Source organism: Dendrobates tinctorius, unplaced genomic scaffold (assembly GCF_039654945.1).
Source record: "Dendrobates tinctorius isolate UK_male_01 unplaced genomic scaffold, ASM3965494v1 ptg000083l, whole genome shotgun sequence".
Classification (NCBI taxonomy): Eukaryota; Metazoa; Chordata; class Amphibia; order Anura; family Dendrobatidae; genus Dendrobates; species Dendrobates tinctorius.
Genome location: NW_027361751.1, coordinates 31,951,358 through 31,974,226, shown reverse-complemented (window position 1 = coordinate 31,974,226; position 22,869 = coordinate 31,951,358). Strand labels below are relative to the sequence as shown.

The window sequence follows — 22,869 nt, the reverse complement described above, 5'->3', positions numbered from 1 at the left end:
AACCCACATTGGTTCAAAATAAAAAAAAAACCTATAAGAATTCATACCAATGTGTTTTCTATTGGATGAGCTCTACAAGGCCGGCAAGTAATGTACTTTGTATCCAAGTAGGCAAATAAAAAGATCCAGTAAAATTTTTATTCAAATCAGACCAGACTTCATTTAAAATTCAAACTTGTTGGTAAGAAAATCCCGTCCGGCTCCGAGGTGAGCCAGTAATATTTTACTAACGCAGATCAGCTCCTGTCTATGGCTGAGTGCAGACGGAGTTTTTAGCCCTGCGGATTTTTCCGCGCAGAATGGAAGAAATCCGCAGGTCAAATGACCTACATTTTTCCTGCGGATTTCTTCCATTTTTCCTGCGGTTTTTGTGCGGTTTTCCCCCTGCGGATTTGGTGACAGGGGAGATGGAAAACCGCACAAAAGTAGTAACATGCTGCGAATTTTGTACCGCAGGAAAACCATGCGGAAAAATCTGCAGCGTCTGCACAGCGTTTTTTTTTTCATTGATTTTAAGGCTACTGTACATCACAATGCGGATATGCAATGTTTCTGCGCAGTAAAATCCGCTGCGGAACCGCTGCAAATCTGCATCGTGTGCACACAGCCTATAAATTATACTGAGCCGCAGATGCCACAACGACGCCAGTCTTAGGCTGTGTGCACACGATGCAGATTTGCAGCGGTTCCGCAGCGGATTTTACCGCGCAGAAACATTGCATATCCGCATTGTGATGTACAGTAGCCTTAAAATCAATGAAAAAAAAAACGCTGTGCAGACGCTGCGGATTTTTCCGCGCGGTTTTCCTGCGGTACAAAATCCGCAGCACGTTACTTCTTTTGTGCGGTTTTCCATCTCCCCTGTCACCAAATCCGCAGGGGGAAAACTGCAGCGGAAAACCGCACAAAAACCGCAGGAAAAATGGAAGAAATCCGCAGGAAAAATGCAGGTCATTTGACCTGTGGATTTCTTCCATTCTGCGCGGAAAAATCCGTCTGCACTCAGCCTGACACATAAGATATGCTCTCTGCACGATGAGTAAAATACACCTAGTAGTAGGTGATGGGAGGAGAAGCCAGGAATCGCTCCCCATACCTGCCCATCCAGAGAGTAGAGCCAGGATACACCTTCTGCATGGAATACTCCAGTTGTCACAAGCAGACTTATTTTTTACTTTCCTTGGGGTCCTTCAAACACAGTTTTTTTTCAGCATTTTTTGAACCAAAAAGGCAATTTATTTTTTTAAAACACATTCTTTGGATCTTCTGGCAGAAGGAAAAGTATATAATTTTGACAAAATCAAATCTAATTTTTTTTTTTTTTTTTTTAGGAAAGTCGGCAGGAATTGCTGTGGTCTCCAGCAGACTGACAAATTTACTATAATGTGCAGCAGAAAGGTGAAAATTATAATACAGAAAATCTACACTACTCATAGCTGGTGTAGAACTGACTTTCGGGCAAGCAGAAGACCAGACGTCCGCCGGAGAGGTGATCACTTCAACTAACCCAATATCAAAGTCACATTCACACAGCCAGTGTTTGGTCGGCATTTTACCTCAGTATTTGTACGCCAAATCCAGGAGTGGTGACGGGTTTCTATTATACTTTTCCTCCCGATTTTCGCTTACAAATACTGGAGGTAAAATTCTGACCAAATACTGAATGTGTGAAAGCGACCTTAACCATCCCTATTTAGAAAAAAAAAAAAAAAAAATTATACATCACTAGATGGCATGTTGCAGTGTGACAATGTGATATTCAGGCGGCACACGATGAGTAGCTCTGCCTTTAGGGTTCGCTCATACAGACTTTGGAAGCAGATTCTTCTCCAAAATTCACTTTCAAAACTCTTCCTATTAATTGGACGCAGCTCAGGGTTGCTTTTTTTGCCACATTAATTGTGAACATCTCCCAATGAAATCGAAAGAAAGCCTACCCAAAGTATTTAAAGCAGTTTTTAATGTGGATTTCAGGGCAATCGCCATTTCCAAAACCTCCATGGGACCATACACATGGCTTGGTTTGATAGGGAAACATTTTTATTCCATGCAGCAAATAAACGTCTACGATGAACGCATCTATTATTTTTTTGCCTCATTATACATTGCTTATATGGCTCCATCATATTCCACAGCATTTTACATATATTATCATCCCTGCCTCCATTGGGGCTCACAATCTAGATTTCCCTATCGGTATGTCTTTGGAGTGTGGGAGGAATCCGAGCCAAACAGAGGAGAACAAGCTCCTTGCAGATGTTGGTGGGATTTGAACCCAGAACCCCAGCGCTGCAAGGCAACAATGCTAACCACTGAGTCACTGTGCAATTAAAAATCACACAAGTTCATCTTGCTACTATATCACTATGGAGTCACAGCCTCACACTGTGACAAGAAGCGCTGGGATAATCCATTGACTGGCGTCTGTCCCTTTCATTGGTCTCACTAAGTCCAGGTCGTAAGAAGAAGAGAAGAGATTGTCGATCTTGGACATGTTCTTACACAGCATTGAACAAAACATCCAAAAACTAAGTGATAATGACCCGCCAAATACATCACAATCAGATAATGTCTAGGGGAGATTTAAAAACACATCTGTTCCATTAATTGTAGCCAAAGAAAACAATCTGCAACATATATGTAAATGTTGTAAAAACAGGTAGCACATACCTTTCTAAGTTGCAATAGAAGTGCACAATATTCATGGCAGCAGTAGTCACAGCACTACGTGCACTGGGAGGGTTAAGCATGACTGGTACAATATAGGTGCAGTAGATAAGAGCACAATAAAGGCAGAGAGATTTCCTTACCTCCCAGGACTGGCAGCACCTGTCCCACTGCCTGGACACAGAGACAGAGCAGACCTGTAGAGCTTCACACAGGATGGGGTAATGACTCAATGGCTGACACCTCCCTGCTCACATTTCACTTGCCTACAGGGAGTGGCTGCTACATCAAGAGCCTGAGATGTAGGAGAAGCTGACAGGCACTGCATGTGCTTCAATCTTTACTGCTGGAATGTACAAACCCAAAGGACACGAAGGGTTAATAAGCGACACTCATAAGAAGTTATTGTGTGAAGAGGCACGAAGGAAAAAAGTGACACAGGAGCCAGATTCGCGTTATCTAATGAGATCTTCTGCTCACTAAAGACCTTCGGGGCATCATAAATGGGCAAACTGTGGCCCATGAGCCGCATCCGGCCCTTTGTCTGTTCTTGTGGACCAGGACAGCCAAAGGGCTGTAGATTAAAGGCCAACGGCCTACAGTATTTCTGGAGCTTCTCCTGACGCACACTGTCACATTGCCATAGGCGTCCTTTTGCCAGACAGGCCCAAAAATGTTCTTTTTTCAGTCTCTGCCAAACAGGTATGGGACTGCATATCATTTGTTTAACTGTATAGAAGACGCAGCAGATTGCACCTTCCTGTACAGAAGGCCACTGCAAGAAAGCGTATATCATGCGGTACATGTTTCTCCACATTGTGTCCTTACGGTAGACAGAGGCCTTGGCATCCATCCTCACTGTGCCCACTGGCAGGCACATACCTCCTGACTATCAGCATATGCCCTTACAGTGGTAACAAACACAGCATGGAACGAGCCTACGGGAAGAGTCAGAAGTTTATATACCTCGGAGCGCATCGCAGAGCTCGGACTGTCCGTCTGCTCTCCTGACCCAAGCGTGACAGCTGCATAGAAATACATGCTGTCACAGCAACACGGAGGAGAACATACACAGATATAGAATGATGATGCAGGTGAGAATAATAACCAAACAGCTCAAAATGTACAAAAATACAATTCTGACATTTAAGTGACCAATATGACCACCCTTCTTTTCAAAAACCTCAATAAGCTCCATCCATGGAGTCTGTCGGTTTCTTAATCTGTTGACAATCAATTTTTTGGACAGGACCAACCACAGCCTCCAGACACTGCTCAAAGAGATGACTGTTTTCCATCAACGTAAATCTGTTGTTTAAGAATGGCTCACAAGTTGTCAATCGGGTTTAGGTCAGGTGAGGAAGGGGCCATGTCATTATTCTTTCATCTTTAAGGCCTTTACTGGCGGCTGAGCAGTGGAGACGTCGATGCAGCGATTGAACGTTGTCCTGCATAACAACTATGGTTTTCTTGAAAGGTGCAGACTTTTTCTTTTACCACTGCTTGAAGAAAATGTCTTCTAAAAATTGACAGTAGGTTTGGGTGTTAATTTTGAGACCATCTTCTAAAAGTCCATCTAGCTCATCATTAATAATACCAGCCCATAGCAGTACCCAACCTCCAACTTGCTGGTGTGTGTTCCGGAGGTCTGTGCCCGTTACTGATTTAGCCACGGACCCCTCCATCTGGGATTCACTCTCAATAAAACCTTTGAACAATCTGTCTTCAGATATTTCTTGGCCCAGTCTTGACGTTTCTCTTCTGTGTCCTGTTCAGTGGTGGTTGGGTTTTACTCTTCCTTACTTCAGCCATGTCTCGAAGCACTGAACACCTGTACTTCTGGGCCACCATGGAGGCTGCAGTATTGAAATATGACAGCTCTGAAGAATAATGTGCCACTGGTCGCTTCACATTTGATTCTCTTCAAATCTTTGGCAGTTAATGGTCTTCTTTTTTTCTCAACACATTTTTTGCGACCCTGTTGACTATTTGCTTAATGCTGGAGGTCTGACATTTCAACACCCACTGATGCAGTGAACAGGACACTGCAGCGTGGTGGTAGGGCACTACTCCACTCCATTTAAATGGGACTCTGAGGGTGTGAGCACACGCTGCGGACCCGCAGCAGTTTCTGCTGCAGTGTACAGTACCATAATATCCTATGGGAAATGGAAACCGCAGTGCAGATTCTTCCGCACGGATTCTGCTGCGGTTTACCATCTCCTCCATTGTAGAGGTGATAAACTGCAGGGCAAAACCACAGGTCTTTTGACCTGCAGATTTTGCTAAATCCACATGGATCAATCCACAGTGTGTGCACACACCCTGAGTCCTTGTTAGGCGTCGGATTTCTGTCACTGCACAGCAGGAATCTCGAGCCTTGCACTTGGTGGTCTCCCATTCTCCTTCGGCCGCAGAGGAGCCTGCTCAGCAGACTCATCAGTCCCAGTGCTCTGCTCAGACCAGCACTGTGGGCTTGCTTGCTGCTGCCACCTCTGGTCCACCTTTAGCAACGCAGGCTGGTCAGCAGTGAGTCTCTCCAGGGACTAAGTCCTCCTTGCGGTCCACTGAGCATGCCCGTGGTGTGATCTCCCATTGGAGATCGAAGGTCACGTGCTCAGGTCCTTCTCCAGCTAGGATTTGTCCATCCGAAAGGCCAGGAAGGTCCTGGAAGCACGCGGCTATAAAAGGTTTGCATGGCCGCTCGGCCATGCGCTAGTATAGACTGCATAAGCTGACTATCAAGAGTGTGTGTCGTATGAATGTCTCTGGTGAATGACTCATTAAGAACCCCTACCCTTGGTACGCATGTGTTGTGCAGCCTAGCCTGTTAAGCGCCCAGGCTTAGGTGTAGGTAGGTCAGAGTCAGTGACAGGCATTGGTCTCCACCAGTGGCTCGGCACGCCACAGTGCACGTGCTCAACTCACTGAAGTCAGTGTCTATACCGACGTCCGCAGTTGCGACGCGGCATGCTCAGAAGGTCTAGAGGGACTCTGACCCCGTGTCCTTGGGGCAGGGTTCTGTGACCGCTTTCTGTGCGCTCCTTGGCCGGGCTCTGTGAGTTAAACAGGCTCCGGTGTTTATGTTCAGCGGTACTGCGGCTCTGTGAGGTAACAGAGTCGCTGCTGTTCACACTGGGTGACGTTAACCCACGTGTGACCTTCCCACACCGCTTTATACTTCCGCCTTTACTTAGCAGCAGTGTACCACCTCTGCACGGTGGACCCCGGGCTGCGAACGCACCTACTATTATTTAATAATTTGGTGCGTTCCGCCAGCCCTAACAGTCAGTCCTGTTCTCAGGATCTGTGATGGTTCCAGTAGTCAGGCACAGCTTTCGAGAAGATAATTTCAAAATTTAGTACAAACACTTTAATACGGTGATTTATCGAAGTACCAAGGTCTTTTTTATATGGATCCACATTCACTCTTACAATTTGGTCAGCATAAACTGACTTCTTTATGTTTTGTTCATGCTTATGTGGAGACACAGGGGGTTAGTGGGTACTCTAGTCTGCTGGCTTGAGACCACATGGACCAGAGCTCATCCCACTAAAGCGCCCGCTCTCCTTTTAGCGTGAGCACAGTACTATGCAGACAACACAGGATGAGGGTAAAACAGTGTGGCAATACTTTATTGAACCACAAAACAGACAATAACATATAGAATAGTCCCAGCAAAATACCCAAGATGGTGCAACTTGCAGAGTCTCACCCCTCCACAGACTCGCTGGGATTACAGCAACTGCAACTTTAGGCTTTCAGGGCCAACTACCCCCACCTGTGACACCCAACGAGAGGGGGTAACGACAAACTTAGGAAGCTGACAGTCCATTGAGATATGAGAACAGGTGGCCAGAGAGTCACAACCTGGCTTGTCGGAACACATCCATGAGTTCAGTGATAGCCGATAGAGCAGATCTGTATTCTTTCAGCCGGAGCCATGGTCCGCAAAGCTGGAATTCTCAGAATAAATCCACATTAATGGGCCTAGAAAAATGGCACTTCCAGATAAGCATAACATCCAAAGAGGTAAGGAAGCATATGGCCATAAAATCACATAGCTTTATTTAGGTCAATACAAAAAAGACATAGACAAATCTAAAATGAGATACATATCCAATATGATACTGCAAAGTGCATATGTCATTAAGCAATGAATTACAAGCAGTTGTAAACTACATGCTGCAATAAGATAGAAAAAATTGAAACAACACCACCATTTAGATCAATTAACACAATACAGTAGGTGCTATAGTATGATACAGATATTGCTCCTATATTATCAAACAGATAATTGCTACAAATTAGTCATGATAGATCATACAAAAATATATGACAGCATTCCTATTAGACAGATAATACCTCCAGCTAGACAATAAAAAAGCAAATGTGTTTGCCTCAAATAAAGTAAAAATAAGTAAAGGTACAATGCCTCTAGAGGATTAGTAGGTCCTACTAGATGTAGACAGTGTCAGCCATAGACTAAAAGATCACACTGGTGAATAAAAAATAGCAGTGCTCTTATTTTATCAGAAGATAGTATCTGCCATGTTGCAATAATTAAGCATGAAAATATATTGCAGCACTCCTCTCATATGGAAATAATGTCTGTAGTATAGCAGTAATAACACATATACATCAGGAAGTGGCAGACCTGCTCAATAAAGGCATAAGTGCCTGTATGTATAGTCCATAGGACCCCAATTATGCTGCTACCATTCCTGATGCAAATGTGAACAGCTCCAATGTGGAAATGTACAGGTGTACAAAAGAACATATACTACCTTGCAGTATCCCTGTCCCCGACGCACGTTTCGCGTTAGCTTCGTCTCAGGGGATAATCTCATTTTAGATTTGTCTATGTCTTTTTTGTATTGACCTAAATAAAGCTATGTGATTTCATGGACATATGCTTCCTTACCTCTTTGGATGTTAAGCTGGAATCCTGTAGAATGACAAGTCTGGGTCCTTCATGATGGAGCCATGATGCCTTGGCTGCGGTCCTGTAGAGTGTTTATGACTGTGGTTTTGTAAAGAGTCTCTGGTTCTTGCTGAACCAAGGAAATCCTTTTTTACACCCACCTCTGTGTTTCAAGTCATCATACAGAGGTCAGGGGGGAAGTGGGATGAGTTTTAAGTCTCATTGTTTGAGTATTTAATCAATTTGCATAGTTTTTCCTCCTCTATTTTGCAAGTCAACAAGCCACAGGGTATCACACAATTGTCAATTAACATATTATTAACCCCTTTCTGACATTGGGCGTAAATGTACAGACTCCCACTGTTTGGAGTGGGATCAGTGCCGGAGCCCACACCTTTCCGGGCACATGTCAACTAATCTATACAGTTGACATGTGCCCGCGGCTGTGAACCCATTAAATGCCACTGTCAATTTCTGACAGCGGCATTTAACTTGTGCTTCCAGCAAGCGTGACGGAAATCCAGCCCATTGGAAACCCCGTCACATGAACGCGGGTGACCGATGGGTTGGCATGACAACCTGAGGTCTCCAGCAGACCTCCATGGTTGTCACTGCCGGATTGCTATGAGCACCGTCTGGAGGTCGGCTCTCATAGCAAGTGAGCATTTCTGCTACATAAAGGCGATCTGATCATCGCCTGTGTATAGCAGAGCCGATTGCATTATTATGGCAGCTTTTAGTCTCCCATGGAGAATATTGAAGCATCCCAAAATTAGAAAAAAAGTTTTTTAAAATATAAAAAAATTTATAAAAGTCCAAATCACCCCCCTTTTGCCCCATTCAAAATAAAACATTAAAAAATAATAAAACATACACATATTTGATATAGCTGCGTTCAGAATTGCCCGTTCAATATAAAAAAGAATGAACTCGATCGTTAAACGGCGTAACAAGAAAAAAAAAGTCAAAACGCCATAATTACGTTTTTTTGGTCGCAACAACTGTGCATTAAAATGCAATAACAGGCGATCAAAAGATCATATCTGCACCAAAACTGTATCATCAAAAATGTCAACTGGCACACAAAAAAGTCAGTTTTAGCATTTAGTGAACATGGTAAAAAAAAAAAAGCAACTGTGGGATTGCACGCTTTGTGCAATTTCACAGCACTTGGAATTTTTTTCCCATTTTCAAGTTTCAAGTACGCAATATGTTAAAACCAATGGTCTAGTAGAAAAGTACCACTCGTCACGCAAAACACAAGCGCTCACATGGCCATTTTGACCAAAAAATAAAAACGATATGGCTCTGGGAAGAAGGAGAGCAAAAAAAAAGGCAAAAACGAAAATACCTCCGGGTGTTAAGGGGTTCAACGTCGATTGTTCAATGACCCTGCCTCACTGTTTTGCAAAGATAGCAGACAATAATATCTGTAGTAGCTGATATAAGAGGCATACAGCAGTCATTCAAAATTATCAAGAATCAACTTTTAAGACTCATATGACAACAGTCTATGATTCTTGACCAACTGAAAATAGATGTCTGGATAATTAAGATTAAATCCTGTGTCGTCACAGCTTCTTTATTGCCATCCATCAGAAGTATATATAAAAAAGATTTTTTTCCTCTATACAGTACTTCTGACAGAAAGAGTGAATATCACTGGATTTCCAATATGATCCCATGATCATGTCCTGTGCAGTAACAGTATCAGGAATGCTTGGATCATGATGATTTAAATAACCGGAGGCGACATTCTACTACACCATGAATAGTAATACTCCAAGATCCTGAATATGTTGTCTGTAATCTGATGGATTACACAGTGGCTTGTGACTGTGGAAAACTCCCAGGTGACAACACCGGCCAAACACCTGACAGCAATGCAAGAAACACATTACACTCCTCCAGCACCGATACTAGAGGTTACACAATCGGCAGAGAAAAGCTGATGAGCCTCATAGGCACAATATAAGATAGAGCTACGTCAGGGCACACGCATTCACCCTAATGGAATGTCAATAAAAAAGAGCCCATGTGATTATTAGGATAGGATTAACCCCTTCATTTTCTAATTAGCTCTAAGACTTTATGCACTAGGCCATGTTCAGTATTTATGCAGCTCTCAAATAAAGCTCCCCTATCCTACTGTCACGTTCGCGCCTAGGCTGATTGGCACGAGCCGGGGGTTGTGGCCCCACTGTGCCACAAACCAGACAGCCCTGGAAGGGGTGTGACTACAGCAGCTACCTCGGTCTTCACTGGAGCCTCTGATGGTGAGGTCAGGCTTGTGCGGCAGGTAGCTGCCGGGTGCCACTCCAGGGTGGTGTCTGGCTGTGGCTGCTGATCCCACTCGGGAACAGGACACCTGGACAGGTGCGAGTGACAAGCAGGCTGAGACACAGGGCAAGCGGGCACGGCTTGAGACACAAGGCAGGCGGGCACGGCTTGAGACACAAGGCAGGTGGGCACGGCTTGAGACACAGGGCAGGCGGGCACGGCTTGAGACACAGGGCAGGCGGGCACGGTTTGAGACACAGGGCAGGCAGGTACGGCTTGAGACACAGGGCAGGTAGGTGTAGCGTGCTGTTCACACAGCAGGAGCGGGTACTGGCTGGAAGGAATGGAACAGGTAGGGTCCTGTTCAAATAGGAGATGCAGGTACGGGTACGGATAGGAGAGAGTGGAATATGACAAAAGCAGGAGTGCGGAGTTGGCGGAGCTGCAGGAGTGCAGAGTAGATGGAGACGCAGGAGTGTGGAGTAGGTGGATCCGCAGGAGTGCGGAGTAGGCAGAGCTTGCAAGAGTGCAAGGTAGGTGGAGCTTGCAAGAGTGCAAGGCAGGCGGAGCTTGCAAGAGTGCAAGGTAGGCGGAGCTTGCAAGAGTGCAAGGTAGGCGGAGCTTGCAAGTGTGCAAGGGACAGACACAGAGGACACAGGGAAAGACACAGCAGGGAAAGGAACCACAGACAAGGAGACTGACAGACAGACAGAGTACAGACAGAGACACAGTACAAGACAAGTTACAGGGACCGAAGGATACAGGGACCAGGATATTCTGCCTCCTGGAGGGCGAGCAAAGAAGTACCAGGCAAGTACTCAGACAAAGCTAGGACAAGACAGGGACCAGGATATAAGCCTCCTGGCAGGCACTCAGAGTGTACTAGAAATGCTAGGAGTAAAGCCTCTCAAGGAAGGCAAGACAAAGGACAGGGCCTGGCTACTTCAGTAGCAAGGAGCAAACTTGGTATAGACATTGCACAGGCAAAGGTTAGTGGGTGTGGTGACCCTATATAGTAAAGGGCTCCAGGTGATTGGTCGGGGACAGATTAGACCGCTGCACCCTGACTGCATAAGAAGCAGAGAGTTCAGGCGCCGACCCCCTATACACACAGTCAGGAAACATGGAGAGCAAGCAGGAAAGCAAGAGGCATAGTGCATGGAGCTGGCAGCAGACAGAAATCACCGCATGACCTGGAGCAGTGAGTAAGTTGGTGTGCGGGGATGGGAGGCCATGCAGTGATGCCAGCAGGGTTGTTACACCTACTGTGAACCCATACTGCATCTTCATTACACCCAACCTTTCATGAAGGTTCAAAAATCATCCCCTATCGATAAAACGTCTAATCACTGGCACCTCCACCTATCATAAGAATTGGGGTTCTGTGTCTCCTGTTCTTTCAAACTTCATGACGGGAAGAGTAAGAACAGGACCCCCATTCTTGATTATTAATACATTTGGCGCATCTCCAGCTATCTGTGCTCCTGAAAGCTCAATCTATATAAACCCATAGGCTGGTGTAGATTTGTGCTATAATATAATAAGCATGATTGGGTGAGAGAGACCACACCCCCTTTAAGTCCCACCCACATGTCACAATTTTTGGTGTCAACAGAATAAGGTAGAAACAACTCAAATTATGGTGCAGATGTGGTGTTTCCTGGCATATTAGCATTAATAAAATCCTTCCCAATTTTCAGATGCTACTTACAACATACGTCTAAGATCCCATAGATTCACATTAGGGCTCCTGCAGACAACTGTATGTTCAGTCCGAGTGCAATCCAACAAAACCTCAGATGACAGTGTAACCCATATTATTCTATGGGGCCGTGCATAAGTCCAATTTCTTCCTCTGACCAATCTGGTCCACAGAAAAAAGCCTATGGGTACACAGAAAATATCAGACTGCACTTGAATGACATCTGTGTGTTCTACGATTTTCACGGAGTAACTGAATGGAGATGATGGAGAAACATTTTTTTTCCCATCTTCTCTTCATTTAACAAAATCGTATCACACTATGATCACACTCTGATCAAACGGTGATCAATGTGTGATGAGCATAATCGAACTGACTTTCTCAGATTAGAGAAAATATGGTCCTGTGACCCTAGCCTAAGCCATAAGTTTTCATATTTGCGTCATTTTAGCTTGCAAACCATATTGAAAACATTAGTGGAGTACACTTGTTGATACAACTTAAAAAGTGTAAATGTTGCAATATTTATGTAGCAGCAATTCTTCGGGGAGAGGTTAACCGCTTTACCCCCAAGGGTGGTTTGCATGTTCATGACCGGGCCAATTTTTACAATTCTGACCACTGTCCCTTTATGAGGTAATAACTCTGGAACGCTTCCATGGATCCCGGTGATTCTGACATTGTTTTCTTGTGACATATTGTACTTCATGTTAGTGGTAAAATTTCTTCGCTGTAACTCGCGTTTATTCGTGAAAAAAAATGTAAATTTGGAGAAAATCTTGAAAATTGTGCAATTTTCCAACTTTGAATTTTCATGCCCTTAAATCACAGAGATATGGCACACAAAATAGTTAATAGATAACATTTCCCACATGTCTTCTTTACATCAGCACAATTTTGGAACAAACATTTTTTATTTTGTTAGGAAGTTATAAGGGTTAAAAGTTAACCAGCGATTTTTCATTTTCCCAACAAAATTTACAAAACCATTTTTTAGGCATCACATCACATTTGAAGTCACTTTGAGGGGTCTATATGATAGAAGATACCCAAGAGTGACACCAAACTAAAAACTGCACCCCTCAAGGTGCTCAAAACCACATTCAAGAAGTTTATAAACCCTTCAGGTGCTTCACAAGAATGTGGGAAAAAATGGAGAATTTAACTTTTTTTTCACAAAAAATTTAGTTCAGATTCAAATTTTTAAATTTTGACAATGGTAACAGGAAAACATGGGCCACAAAATTTGTTGTGTCATTTCTCCTGAGCATGCTGATACCCCATATGAGGGAGAAAACCACCAATTGAGCACACGGCAGAGTTCGAAAGGGAAGGAGCGCCATTTGACTTTTTAAGTGCAAAATTTGCTGGAAGAATTGGCGGATGCCATGTCGCATTTGGAGACCCCCAATGTGCCTAAACAGTGAAAATCCCCCACAAGTGACACCATTTTGGAAACTAGACCCCTCATTGAATTGATCTAGATGTGTGGTGAGCCCACTGAACCCTCAGGTGCTTCACAGAAGTTTATAATGTTGAGCCGTGAAAATAATAAAATCACATTTTCCTCACACAAATATTGTTTTAGCCCCAAGTGTTTAATTTTTTAAGGGCTGATAGGATTTTTTTTTACAAAAAACTGAGGTCCATTTTTTCATGTAAATCAGGAAATATATTTCAGGCACAGTGCAAAACTCAGAAGGCAAGGAGCACCAGATTTTACTGTTATGGTTTTCAGGTGACATGACCCACTGGGAGAGCCCCTGAGGTGCCAGAACAGCAGAACCCCCAACAAGTGACCCAATTTTACAAACTACACCTCTCAATGAATTAATCTAGGGTCCAGTGATCATATTAACAACACGGGTGTGTGAATACCCCCATATGTGGCTGTACAGTACTACTTAGCCATACAGAGAGACTCGGGAGGAACAGAACAAGCGCTATTTGCCTCCTGGAGCGCTAGAACAGTTTGCAGACTCCATATACAAGAGCCCCTAATTGCTAGAAGAGCAGAATCTCCCTCAAGTGACCCCAATTTGGAAATTATACCCCTTTGGGAATTTATCTACAGGTGTAGTGCTGATTTTGACTTCATGGGTATTTTCCAGAAACAAGTAGTAATGAATGTGGCCGAGTGAAAATTGCTGCTGTAGTGATCAGTACATTGCAGTCACCAGTATGTTATGCTAATGTAAGGGGGTGAAGAAGAGCCCAATGGACGTTACCTTCCCTGCTCCTTACCCAGAACCACCTAGCCAGACAGCAGGGTTGCCGGGGGGGGGGGGGGACTTTCTGCCCTGGACGGACTGGACCATGTGACTGCCAGCAGTAGGGAGAAGGAAGGGGCGGTGGACTGGAAGGTGTGCAGGCAGAGGGCGCAAAAGCAGAGAGCGCCAGGCATGGAGGAGTGCGTGCCAGAGACAGGGGAGAGTGCGCCAGAGAGAAAGCAGGCTGCAGCACCGCGCTCCCAGAAAGAGGAGGCTGAGATTCAAGCCACAATGAGAGCCGTATGTGAGTTCATGGACTCTGGAGCCCCCATGACCTCCTCCTTGACAGTGCAGAGACAGTGACCCAAACACGCAGCCCCGGTGACCGCAGTGGCAAGCCGAGACCCTTGAGTGTGGCAAGTAGACTGCCCAGTGTGCGTTGCATAGTTTCTGCAGAGAGACTGTCAGCTTGAGATACAGAGACTTAAATCAGGAGAGACTAGGTTCAGCAGCATCTTCTTGCTTCCAGCTGCAGCTGTAGAAGAGACTGCAGAGATTTAAACCCTGAGTTCCTGGTTTCCATCCAAGAGAATGAGAGAGTCTACAGAGACTGCTAGCGCCGCTGTTGACGGTGCCAATGTGGAATAGTGAGACCCTTCAATCATGATTTTCCCTGGACTGATAAGTTGCCATAATCCCCGGTTTAACCCTTACAGTCCTGCTTTACTGTTTAATAGTTTTTTCCCTATCCTAATTACCGTGTTATCTTTTTCCCTGTTACTTTTACCCCCACTGCTTCTCCCTGCGTGGAGATATTACCCATGTAAGTAAACCCTTTTACTCTTGGTCTGTCTCTGATCCGTAGTGACATCATCAGCACCTGCACTTTATTACACTTAGCCCGTGCTTCTGGAGACATGCACCCGTAAGTTAGGCTCTCATCGCTTCAGAAATTCCAAACATGTGGGTGCTATATGTGGTTTAGGTACACTGTGGGGCTCAGAAGGGAAGGGGCATTTGGATTTGGGAGCAGAGAATTAGGTGAATTTCTTTTCAAAGGTTATGGAGCCATTTCACTTTTTTAGAGCCTTTGTGCTACCAGTAACGTTGAAGCCCCCTATATTTCCGTTAACAGATCACAGACCTGAGTGAGGGCTTTGTTTTTTTGTGGATGGAGTTGGAGCTTTTATTGGAAACATTTTACAGAATGTTTGGCATTACATTTTGTCTGGAGCTCTACGCTGACCACTTACTTTGGGTTTTCCATCTAAATTTCAGAGTGACGTGATTCAGATGAAACCCCTGACGGATCTATTCACTATAATGAGGCCACAGAGTTACTCTGGAGTTCGTCTGGCCGCTGTTTGGTGTCCTTCTTTTCAGAAATGCACAAAACTCTGGTTGACGGCACTTTTATGTAGTCCTAAAAAGCTGAAATCTCATCTCCCGAGATCTTGGTGCCGAGATCTCCATTTGCACATGCGTGCCCCTGGCAGCCATTTTCCCGGAGTTCACCGCATAGTAAATAATGGAAGTGCTGGGGCTCTGGGCTTTCACAAAATGTAGGCGGAGCCCCCACACCAACGAACACCCGCAGCATCGCACATCCGAACACCCCCTCCTCCCAGCCTGCGGCCTGCAGCAACTCTCCACTCTTGCCTCCTCCAGCAGCGACCCTGGGACCCTGCTCCACCACGGCCGGTAAGGTATATTCACATTATAAGACGCATCCCCATTTCCCCCCCACCATATTTGGGGGCAAAAAAAGTGCGCCTTATAATCCGAAAAATACGGTATATCTTTTTTATGTTTTGGCACTTTTACACAATAAAAACTGTTTTTTTTTAAAAAAAATAATTATTTTTGCATCGCTTTATTCTCAGAGTTATAACTTTTTTATTTTTTCGCTGATGGAGCTGTATGGCAGCTTGTTTATTTGCGGGACAACATGACGTTTTGATCACATTCTATTCCACTTTTTGTTCGCCGGTATGATGATCAAGCATTGTTTTTTGCCTTGTTTTTTATTAATTTTTTTTTATGGTGTTCACTAAAGGAGTTAATTTGTGGGACAGTTTTATAGGTCAGGTCGTTGCGGACATGGCAACACCAAATATGTGTACTTTTATTGTTTATATTTTTTTCATACAAATATTTATTTATAGGTACAATATCTTATGATTTTTTTATTTATTTTTAAAAAAAATATTTTTACAATTATTTAAAACATTTTTTTTTTACTTTTTTTTACTTATGGGACTATCATTTTTTTTTGCAGGCTGATCGCTTGTACAGCATGTGGATGCAGCAGCATCCCCTTGCTATACAATCATACAAACTCAGCTCTGCACTGATAAAGAAAGTTGTTGATCATGCACTGCATATGATCAGCAACTTTCATAGCTCTGGTGACTTGGATGTCATCATGGCAACGATCTGGACCCCGCCTCATATCACAGGGTGTTAGGGCTGGCGGAACGCACCAAATAATAAAGATGGTAATAAGGTGCGTTCGCAGTCCGGGGTCCACCGTGCATCGGTGGTAACCTGCTGCTCAGTAATGGCGGATGCTATATGGCGGTATACTATAAGAACACACGCGGGTTAACGTCACCCGGTGTGTACAGGGGCGGACTCTGTTGCTTCACAGAGCCGCACTACCGCTGAACATAAACGCCGGAGCCTGTTTGTGCTCACAGAGCTCAGCTAAAAGAGTGCACAGTGTACAGCCACAGAACTCTACCCCAAGGACGGGGTTAGAGTCCTTCTAGGTCCACTGAACGTGCGGCGTCGCTGCCGCGAGCGCCGCTATAGACACTGGCTATGGAGCACGTGCACTGAGGCGTGCTGAGTCCCTGGTGAGGCCAGATGCCTGACTCAACCTCAGACCTACCTACGCCTAAGCCTGGGCGCTAGCAGGCTAGGCTGCACAACACATGCGTACCAAGGGTAGGGGTTTCTTAATGAGTCATTCACCAGAGACATTCATACATGCATACATCACTCACTCCACATAGTCTGTAAATACAGTCTATCCTAGCACATGGGCGAGCGGCCATGCAAACCTTTTATAGCCACGGGCGTCCGGGACCTTCCTGGCTTCTCAGATGGGCCAATCCGAACACGAGCAGGACCTGAGCACGTGACCCTCGATCTCTAATGGGAGATCACTCCACGGGCATGCTCAGTGGCCCGACATGAGGACTTAGTCCCTGGAGAATCTCGCTGCTAAGCAGCATGCATTGTCATAGCTGTGCCAGAGGTGGCAGCAGCAAGCAAACCCACAGAGTTGGCCTGGGCAGAGCGCTGGGACTGATGAATCTGCTGAGCAAGCTCCACTGTGGCTGAAGAAGAATGGGAGACCGCTGGGTGCAAGGCTCTGGATTTCTGCTGTGCAGTGGCAGGAACCCGACGCCTAACACAGGGTCTCCGATCCAAAGGCAGAGGAGCTGTCTTCCCTCTGTCAGCTCCCGGATTGCTGCAATCTCGTTTGATCTCAGCATTTAGGGGTTAAAGTGCTGGGAGCAGTGCAAGACTGATACTGGCACTTAGTGTCAGCTGTCCGAAGCAGCTGCCACCCGGTGGCGATCTCCTGCGCGCATGGGTGTGAGGACATAATTATCTGTCCCTGGTCAAACAGGCACAGGGATGGATTATTATGTCAGAAAGGGGTTAAAGGAGTTTTATATGGTGTACCATTTTTTTTAACTAATGGACAACCCCTTTTTAAAGAAGCACTCGCAACAAAAATGTTATTCTTTAAATCTTTCTAAATATGTATGTAGTGTTTGTAAGCTTTCACGATTGCGCAGTAACGAGGCAATGTCTTTATTTGCCAACTTACAAAATAAATCCAAACTTTTTCATCCAGTTTACAGCCGGAACATCCGTATTAGTCCATTGCCATTGATGACTGCACCACCATATAACTCATGGGTGTGGTAATGGCTTTGCTCTAGCCTCTTGCACTGCTGCCTGCAAACCACCACTGTCACACCCAACCCTTAACTGAAAGTTTAAATGTGAATCGTGGACATGGGCCACTTCCAAAACCCGGACTGGAGTGAGAGATCTGCACAACTACGTTCCTACAGATCTCTCCAAAAATAAAAGCCCATGTCAGGTTTTCCTAAATCTGACTTTGTCAAATAGCTTGACCAAGTCCACACTCTCTTTTAGGCCTCTTTCACACGTCCGTTTATTTCCGGTACCGGAGTTATCCGTATCCGTGTCCACGTGTGTAATACTTGCAGCACATGTGTGGCAACCATGTGCCGCCTCAGTACCATACGGAAGGCCGGCAGGGGACAAGCGCTACAGTAAGCGCTGTTCCCCGGCAGCAGGTACTGAAGACGCTCCCATCATTCTCTGCTGCTATGCCGGCGATTGGCGCGAGCAGGAGAGAATGATGAGTTATATAAAAGTCAGAATGATGACAGCAGTTGGGGGCTTTTGGGACTATTAATCCCGTCAACCTACACCTGCTGCCGCTAAGAAGAGTGACAGCAAGAGCAGATGATGGGGGTATTCCTCATCCACCTCCTGCGCTATAACTAAATAAATGAATGAGTGAATGAATTCCCCATTAAAAATAAAGGAAAAAAAAAAAACATATTTGGTATTGCAGCGGTCGTACAAGCCCAATCTGTTCAGATATGAGATAAATCACCCTGATCTGTAAATTCCATAAAGAAACACTAGAATTTCATTTTTTTGGTCACATCACCTCCCTAAAAAAATGTAATAAGCAATCAAAGCTTTCTATGTACACATAACTGGTATTGATAAAATGTAAGGTCACTGAGAAAAAAAATAGTCCCTTACGCAGCCCTATCAACAGAAAAATAAAAATGCAAATGTGAGAGCAGACTGCACCGCAGGGAAACCAAAGTGCCAACAAACAAAAGTGCATCGAGGTTCATTCCACTATAAACCGCACATGTGAACCAGTACTTAGGGTGCACACCGAATGAAAAAATGAATATGAATGCTGAATGCACATAAAAGAAAATACGGTAGCAATCACCAGTAAAAGTCCATTTTTTATTAAACAAGCGGGTTACAGCATCTTCATGGGGAGAAAGGGAGGGGGAGCATGAGGCTGAAGACGGCCGTTTCGCTCTATTGAGCTTCTACAGGTCATCTACGCTCCCCCTCCCTTTCTCCCCATGAAGATGCTGTAACCCATTTGTTTAATAAAGAATGGACTTTTACTGGTGAGTGCCACCGTATTTTCTTTTCTTTGCGTTCAGAAAAATAAAAATGTTATTGAAATGTAAAAGTAATCAACAGAAAGTGGGAGCTGCGGATGGACGCTCACTTCCTCTTCATTACTAAAAGATCTGAAGGCGTGGACTATAACAACAAAGCTGATTGGGTTCAGGGCTCAGATGTCATGATGACAACCTTACGCGAGCCCAGGGATCACAAGTGCCGACACCACTGAAATGGCACAGGAAGGTTTTTATTTTCATGGGGGCAAACATTCAGATCGAGAAGGTGTTGTCCAAGCAGTGGACAACCCCTTTATTGTCCTTAAACAAATTTAGGCTCATTCAAGCTTCTGTGTCATCAACGTTTTGGATTTGATTTTCATCAGTGCTTGGTCCATGTGTCAGTTTTTACCATCAGGGTTTCATCAGTGATTTTCATGTATGGATAAATAAATTACAAAGCTTCTCCTGTATGCTATAGTGTTAGTTATGGTCAGCGCACGGATGGCAGACTGATTTCATCTGTACGCTGTCCATGCTTTTCTTGAACCCATACACTTGTATTGCTAGTTTTCATCTGTGATGATGATAAAAACCATACATTTCTCCGTGATTTTGTTTTGCATGTACAGTAGATGATTCACTAAAAACACAGACATGTAGGTAAAAGATTATCCATGAACATTATGGGTAGAATACGTTATGTGAAAAACAGACAATTGAAAAAGGCCATAAAATATGTAGCTAGTAGAACTGTTGTTTAATGAACGATCGTAATGCCAACACAGTGTCACGACGGAGCCTCTCACACCTACTCAGGACTACCCTACTCACTGCGATAGCCGCTCTGCTCCTCCCTTTGTCAGCCCTCTATGCTGAGTCCTCATGCAGCACTTCCAAACACTGCTGCATATCCCGGCTGTCTCTACCTGGCTATAGGGAGGCATGGCCAGATCTTGCAGGAATTTAACCCTGCTATGTCCTGCAGGGTTTGTCTTCCCCAGCCAATCCCCTGCCAGGCAAGGGATATATTAGGCAGATCCTCCCTACTCACCTTTGACTGAGCTTAGGTTCTATTTGCATTTGCCTCTATCTTTCTTCCAAGGTGTACCTCTGTTTAGTCTCCTCTGTTATTGATCCGGCTTGTCTAGTATGATCTCTCCATTCCTGACTCCGGCTTTGTTTAGTGAACCTGTGCTGCCTGCCCCAACCTCGGACAGTCTGACTATGCTACTGTCTCACCCTCCTGTGCTTCGCATAACTGCTCTGACCTGTGAGTCAGGTGCTGCAGGTCTGGAGACTGCCCTGGAGTGACACCTGGCGACTACCTGTGACCAAGCCTATCCTCACCACCAGAGGCTCTAGCGAAAACCAGGTAGTTGCTTAGTCACGTTCCTCCAGAGTATGCCCAGCTTGTGGCGCAGTGGGTCCACACTCACCATGGTTACACACAGCCATGCACATTTTAGCCTATATTGCCTATTTTGTACGTAATAGTCTCTATACCGAGCCATACATCTTTAGTGAAAAATGAACCATCTTTCTGACAATATTCTTTCAAAGAAAGATTGTTCAAGTACACACGTGGTCAAAATCACTTTTGTCGGATTCAAGTTATTTCTGTCACCATTGTGGGTTTTTCTGTCATTAAACGAGGGGTACCAACAATTTTCACCACGTGTGTATAAATGATCTGTCTGTGAACAAACGACCTGTCATCCAACATCCAAATCTAACAGTGACTACTTAATTTCACACGATGACTTTCTGTGATCGGTCAGCTGAAAAGATTGATCATTTGTAAGTTTTCATCCAACGAATTGTCGTTTTGGTTGAAATCATTGATTTTCAGCAATTTTTGTCTAATGGAAAAGGGACCAACAAAGTGGGAACTCAGACGACAGATTACATGTGATACTAGAGCCGCCAGCGTTGACTAAACACTAGAGATTATTTGCAAGACAAACTGAAGCTGAGGCTTGTGATGGGAGCGGAGCAAACAATACTGTACTGCATCACTATGTCAACTGGGGACAATGATGATTAACCAGTCAGCTTCATTCACACTTTAGTTTACATACAAGACTGTAATTAGAGACCCTTCCAAGTCATAAGAGAAATGTCATCATCCTGCTAAACCTAAGTAGTCAAATATTGATAAACCGATAGATGTTTCTCAGATTACTTTAACATGCCCAGGATCCAAGCGCATTAGAACTGAAGGGGCCTAAACTGTTCTTTTATACAGTACATATATAAATGCTTTAATTCACACCAATAAGGCTATGTGCTTTGTCATATATTAACTGAGTGTACATACAGTAATTACAATTTCTCTAGGTTTTCCTTGATAAACCCTGGGCTGCTTTTATTTAAAAAAAAATTGAGCTCAAGGCAAACAACAAATACATTTTCATTCTAAATCCCTATTTAATGCCATGATCTAAATTATTTTCTAATATACTTGTATTAAAAATTCCTAAACTTCTCTACTTCCTTTTTTATTATGTTTTGTTTGAGAATCTCAATGCTTGTTGCAGTCACTGCTGCTCTCTGTGCCCCCTCCCTCCTTGAAAAGAAGCGTCATCAGTGACATTCGTTTCATGGGTTGGGCTAGTCCCTGTACGCTGTGCAATGTGCACAATGACAGTGCACTCTGTTGCCGGCTCAGTTCAGCAGTAACGAACTGGTAAAAGAGCGCGTTGTCACAATACACAGGGTGCAAAGTCCAGCACCGCCTCTGCAAGTGACTTCACTGGTCGCAGCGCGCTGGGTATACTGACACTGCTCTGTTGCATTCTCGTTAATGCGGATCTGAGCCAGCAACAGAAAAAAACAGTGTAATAATGTACATCACACAGTAACAGCGTACAGAGACAAGCCCAACTCTTGAAACGAAGGTCATCAAAAAGGATGTGAAAAAAAAAAAGGAAAGCAGTTTGTCATGCCTGCCATGTCTGTCATGTCTGCGATGTCTATTTTGCCTCAAGAACCCCTGGAGCGATGTGCACGCGCATATCATGTCTGCTATCCTGCGTGATCTCTGGTGCAGTGTGCACACTTACCTTGTGACTGTTGGGCTGCTAGATGCCTGTGTTTCTGCTCTGCCTTCTGCAATCATCTCTGCATGTCTGAAACCCCTGATCATGTGACCTTTCCTAGGATCCAGCACTGTCCGGTTCTGCAATCATCTCCGCATGTCTGAAACCTCTGATCATGTGACCTTTCCTAGGTTCCAGCATTGTCTGGTTCGGCAATCCTCTCTGCATGCCTGGAATCCTGATCATGTGACTGCTCTCTGTTATCCCGAGGATCTGAACCGGAAGTTCTCCCATGGTCTGACCGGAAGTGGAGGTGCCAATGCCCTATATCAGACCTCCCCTCCCTATGGTCAGGGCCTGAGTATTGTGTTGCTTCCCTGCATGGCTGCTTGGTCTGCTGGTTTGCTCCCTCTATTCTGTGCCCTTGCACTCTGCCCTGTCGTGCGTCTCTGCACACGCTCCGTGCTCGTACTCCGTCTCTTGTCCCGTGCCTTGTCTAGTGTTTGTCCTTCGTGCCATGTTTTGTCTCTGCTCTGCTTTGCCTTGTAGTCCTTCCTTGCTCTGATTCCGTTCTGTGCTCCTGTCAAGCTCCCGTTCCTTGTTCCGTACCTTGCCTTACTCTGCCTTGTTCCTCCCTATGGTCTCTGTCTTTGCTTGCTCTGCCTCGCTCTCTCCTATGGTGCTCTGTAGTGCTCCCTGGCACATGCACTATTCCTCCTCGTTTACTTTTGTGCTCTTTTCCAGGTCTAGTCCCAAGGCTCTGCCTTGGCCCGACTCTGGGCTTCGGTCTACGCTCCGCTGCTAGACTCTGTCCTATTGTGCTCTTTTCCA

The 22,869-nt window shown here is 44.8% G+C and overlaps 1 protein-coding gene across 3 annotated transcripts in view; it reads right to left on the bottom strand.

The window, feature by feature from the left end:
• The window catches only part of ELOVL7 (ELOVL fatty acid elongase 7), a 60,200-nt gene extending 40,303 nt beyond the window's left edge, over window positions 1-19,897 (bottom strand). The window contains exon 1 of one of the 3 annotated variants that reach the window (XM_073584281.1): window positions 19,832-19,897. The gene's annotated coding sequence lies outside the window, so the exon portion shown is untranslated. Of the gene's footprint in view, window positions 1-2,670; window positions 2,741-2,810; window positions 3,059-19,831 lie in introns of those variants that run through there. The other 2 variants (XM_073584279.1, XM_073584280.1) reach the window with 2 other exon arrangements.
• Between the last annotated feature and the right edge of the window lie 2,972 nt (window positions 19,898-22,869).